Genomic DNA, 5,448 nt, shown 5'->3' on the forward strand with positions numbered 1-5,448 from the left:
AGATATCCAGTGTGTCTGGTATTGTGTTCATGCTGGGACCACAGAAACAACCAAGGATCCCACAGCTTACTGACAATTGTTAGTCTACCACCTCTTCTGTACAGTCTAGAACCTAGTGTCTTCATTTTCCTCTTCCCACAGAGCAGTCTTTCTACTCCAGCTCCACTACAACCAACCCCCAGAGAGGTTCTTAAGTAGCATCTATTTTATTCCTGAATTCTCGGTCTTCTTACCCATGCCCCATTTCTTGCATCTGGGTTTCTATCTCTGAGTCCATTCCCAATAACCTGGCCAGTGTCCCAATTTCCTCTTAAAACAAGAGCCTCCCTTTGCCTCACCACTCCAGCTTGCAGGGACCAAACTCACAAACCTCCCCACTGCTAACAGACTACTGGCTTGGTGTCCTGGACTTCTAAGGGAACTCCACCTTGAATGCCCCATTTCTGTGCTTCACACACCTGCTGGAACCCTTTCCCTCCTCAACTGCTGCTCAGAACTTCTCAGTTGTACTTGATCTGCACTGACTTCTCAGTTGTACTTGATCTGCACTGTGCACAAAACCATTATTAACTGCAGCTGCAACTGCTTGGTTCCTTTTCCCTCCCTTGTGTTTTACCCCGGGGGACAGAGACACTTCCAAGTCCCAGTGCCTCCTTCCATTCCATCCATCTGTAAGTACTGCTCAGCCTGGCTGAATTTCACAGAGTGACACAGGCAACAATCATGCGTGAATTAAAAGTTATGGCATTTGCTGTTCTGTAGATTCATGCCACAAAAAAAGAGCCAAAACTTGGATGAGTGGAGAAATTTTAAGGCCATATGCAAATCCCCTCCAAGTGAAATGTTTCAAAGCAAGGAAAAGACAAAATGCTGCCTAGCTTTGCTGTTTCCCCATTTTACATCATGCAATATGACTGTAAAATATCCTTAGGGTTTATGCTGTGCAACTTTCTTTTATGCCAATCCCCCTTATAATGTGATTGTTTTGTATGACTTCATCTAAGTCATTTTGATGTGTCTTCAGAGGATCTGCTTAGTAGTAGGATATTGTATTAGTCCGTTTTGTGTTGCTATAACAGAAATACCTGAGACTGGGTAATTTATAAAGAACAGAGGTTTATCTGGCTTATGATTCTGGGACAGCTGCAACTGGTGTGGGCCTCAGGCTTCTTCTATTCATGGCAGAAAGTGGCAGGCAGCCAGTGGGTACAAGAAGATCACATGGCAAGAGGAAGCAAGAGAGAGAGGAGGTGCCAGGGTCTTTAATACAAACAGTTCTTGTGGGAACTAATAGAGCGAGATCTCACTCAGGACCTCCACCTCCCAGAGAGGCATTAATCCATTCATGAGGGACCTGCCCCCGTGGCTCAAACAGCTTCTAGCAAGGCCACATTGGGGATCAGATTTCCACATGAGCTTTGGTGGGGCCAACACATCCAAACTCTATCAGATATCATAGTGGAAAGACCGCAGGTCTGTTTCCTGGTCCAGACTCCCTGGAACCTACTACCTATTTAAGCTGTGCAAAGCACTAACCTTTGTAGGGCTCTGTTTTCCCAGCTGTGAAATGGAAATAACATTTCTCAGCCTGCCTTACAAGGTCATGAAGATCAAAAGATAAAGACTTGAGCTTGCCGGTTAGCTTAGTTGGTTAGAGTATGATGCTGATAACACCAAGGTCCAGGGTTCGATCCCTGTACTGATCAGCCACCATAAAAAAAACCCCAAAACAAAAAAAAACCCAAGATAAAGCCCTTTACGAACTTTACGCATTATATAAATGTCAGATAAGGCTGTGAGAATGCAATAGTGGTAAAGAAATATAAGATGTTTATACACACACACACACACACACACACACATTTAAAGTTGTTTTCTTTGACATTGTTACCAAAGACATTTATTTTAGGTTATTTGTAAACTTTTCTGAATATCACATTTATTTATCATTTTATTATAAACCACTTTGTGAAGTCAGTTGAAAAGCATTATTGTTTCCATTTTATGGATGAAAACTGAGATTAAGAAAAGGTAAATATGGGATTTTATCCAAGATATTGGGGATAAGCAGTAGACCTCAGGTGAGAAGCCAGGTCCCCTGTTTCCCTGAGCCTCTCTCTAACCAGCTCCAGCACCTGCATTCTCCCCTTGTCTAACCTCCCCTGGGCCAGGGGCAGAACAGAAGCAAGCCCTTGGGGGCCAGGCAGGAGAGCGAGGGGATGACCACCAACGGAGGGGTGGGTGGCTGGGCTCTCCAGAGCCATGGGCCAAAGTTGAATTGTAGGGTGGGAGCAATGTTCAGGGATCTAGTCAGAGATCAATTACCAAAAGAATTTTTAAAAAATTCTGAGTGGATAAATATGATAGGCAAAAACCATATAAGCAGATGAAGACTAAAGCAATCACAGTTGACCTACTGTAGTAGACAGGAGTCAGGCTCAGGCACAGGGTACTCTGGATTAACTTTCTGGGAAGGGGTCTGTGTGCTCTTTGAAGGCTTGGGCGTAATTCTGAGTCTCACTCGACTCAAATGCTTTAACTCATTTAGTCAGTTTGCATGCACGTATCAACACAGATTTATTGAGGATTTACTATGAACCATGGGATGTATTAGGTACTAGAGATATAATTGTGAATAAACACATATATGGTTCTTGTTCTCCTGAAGCACATAGTCTAGTGCAGCGTTCTCCATCTGGGCACTATTGACATTTTGTTGTGGGGATTGTCTAGGGCACTGGAGGATGTTTAGGATATCTGGCCTCTACCCACTAGATTCCACCTCTTCAGTTCTAAAAACCAGAAATGTCTCCAGACACTGAGACATTGCCAAATGTCACCAGGGGGGAAGGAGGGGACTGATCACTCAGAGTTGAGAACCACTAGTCTAATATTAATAATTATTAACAATTACTGAGCATTTACAAAGTACCAGGCACAGTGTTTGGCACAACTTGCCAAAAGGTAGATAATGGAAAATCTGAAGCAGGCCTCACTTAAACAATTCATTGCATTCTCCAAGGATGTCTGTTTTTTCCATAACCCAGAAGGACCAATTCCAAGGGCATGTGGACCATTTGCAGCCAAGGACTCTGGTTTGCCTGTGCTCTTCAGTTCAACACGACACATGTTGAGTCATATGCTTACAAAAACATATTGTTTGTTCTCAAGTCTGTTTGTGCCTATTGTACTTGTTATAAGTGTACAATTTAATTAAGGAGTACATAAACTAATTAAATAGGAGTATGAAGACTTGTGTCTAAGAAAATTTAGTGGAATGCTTTGGAAAGATATGATAAAGAAAACTTTCTGTTCAATTGAATATGAATAAGAACAACTGTAAAAATGCAGAAAATATTGTAAAATCCAGAAGATATAAGTTCTTGCTACACTTTAAAGAATCTCAAACTGAAAATTGTTCCCAATGCATTATGGGTCTGGATTAGTAAGAATAAAGAAGTAAAGTACAGTTAGCAAAATTGTTCTCAAAGAAAAGGCCTGTGCACTACAAAAAGATGTATAAATAAATGCATATTTGTATGTTTTAAGTTAAAAGAAAATGCTTAACATATGTATGGTGTTTAATGATTCTCTGTTTTTAGTTTATCAACCAACAGTCTATCTCAATTGCTTCAGAAGAGTAGGATTATCTCATATTATCCCCATTTTTGAGATGAAAAATTGAAAGAGAGGGAACTTGCTGAGTGCTAACTGGAGACAGTGTAGGCCTCAGGCTATTTGAGCAGTTGAACCCAAAACATGGATATCGAACCAAATCATACAATTTATATCAATGATATGAATGACAAAATTTGAAAAGAAGAATTGAAGAGACTCTTGTATGCCCTGTTGTCTCGGTTTGGTCATGTAGTAGATACTGTGGCAAGCCTCCATCGTATTTAAGGAACTGGGCTCATCCATGAATGCCTTCAGACAGTTGCAAGGATTTCCATTTTATGGTAAACCAATGTGAATCCAGAATGCAAAAACAGATTCTCATACAATTATCTAAAATATGTGGCACTTTTGCTGATAAAGAGCTGAAAAAAAGCCAAAAGTGTAGGACAGACTGCAACAACCACAAACAAAAAGTCCGGGCAGGGAACATCAAGTTCAGTTAACGCCCAAGAAAATTGAACATCAAGTCCTCAGTTTCCTGATGACCTCCAACTACACGTTATTCCTAGCCAAAAGTGTAGGACAGACTGCAACAACCACAAACAAAAAGTCCGGGCAGGGAACATCAAGTTCAGTTAACACCCAAGAAAATTGAACATCAAGTCCTCAGTTTCCTGATGACCTCCAACTACACGTTATTCCTTAATAATTTACTGCAGAGACTAATGGGATGATGTTGTCCATGCTGTTTAGTTCCCTGTATCCAAGGAAGTATGTGTAATTCCTGGAAGGCATAGCATTGCTCTTGTTGAATTTAAAAATGACAGGCAGGCTGGAGCTGCCAGGGATGCTTTACAAGGACTTAAGATCACCTCGTCCCATGCCATGAAGATCACCTGTGCTGAGAAATCATCTTTAAGAGATTTAATATTGTTTATGGTGTTTGTTTTGATAATATTTGGTCAGGTCGTTCTAATAGTTGGGAGGTGGGGGAAGTGAAAGTGAGAAAAAAATAGAGAGGTAACTTAACTAGGTGACATCTAAGGACATGGTGAGCCAGGAATGAAATCTGGGTCAAGCTCAAGACCACAATGCAATGCACAAACACCACCACCAGCCCCCACAAGGATGCTCTTGATTACATTAAAATTAAGGATTTCTGTTCAGCCAAACACATCACGGACAAAGTTACTAGATGGTAAATTGGGAGATGTTTGCAACATCTAAAACTAACAAGGGTTCAATATCTAGAATATACAAGGAATTCCTAAAACCAAAAGGAAGAAGAAAGCAATCCAAATGTAAAAGTGGATAAAGTGTGTAACAGGTAATCGACAGGAAAGGAATCTGTAAAGACTAATAAGCATATAAAGAAATAACAATAATTTTGGTAATCAGATAAAAGGAATTTAAAACAAGAAAGATATCACTCTATGCCTCTTTGGTGGGAGTAAATTGGCTGGATAATGCCACGAATAGGCAGGGATGCAAAGATATGGGAATCCCATGCATTGCTGATAAGAATACAGTTAAAAGCAGCCACTCCAAGGGCGATCTGGTCTCATCCTAGGACCCACTCATTTCTCTCCTTGGTGTATATCCTCCAAAAATATTCACACAACTTTATTTGGGGATATGTACAAGGATGTTCAGTATAGCATTATGGGTTAGCATGTCTTCTAAGAAACAGATACCAAGATGTGAATTAAACCAATTAAATGTACAAAGTATTTATTAGGGGGAATACCTGTGAGAGAAAATGGGGAGGCATGGGAGACCTCATACCACAATGCAAGTCTGACCCCAAGTAAAGCAAAGAGGGAAGGAAGG

General features: G+C 40.8%; 1 pseudogene; it reads left to right on the plus strand.

Annotated features, from left to right (window-relative positions):
• The first annotated feature begins 3,759 nt into the window (after window positions 1-3,759).
• LOC103587721 lies at window positions 3,760-4,617 on the plus strand (annotated as a pseudogene).
• Window positions 4,618-5,448: the final 831 nt, after the last annotated feature.

The sequence above is a fragment of the Galeopterus variegatus genome, unplaced genomic scaffold, assembly GCF_000696425.1.
Source record: "Galeopterus variegatus unplaced genomic scaffold, G_variegatus-3.0.2 Scaffold483, whole genome shotgun sequence".
Classification (NCBI taxonomy): domain Eukaryota; kingdom Metazoa; phylum Chordata; class Mammalia; order Dermoptera; family Cynocephalidae; genus Galeopterus; species Galeopterus variegatus.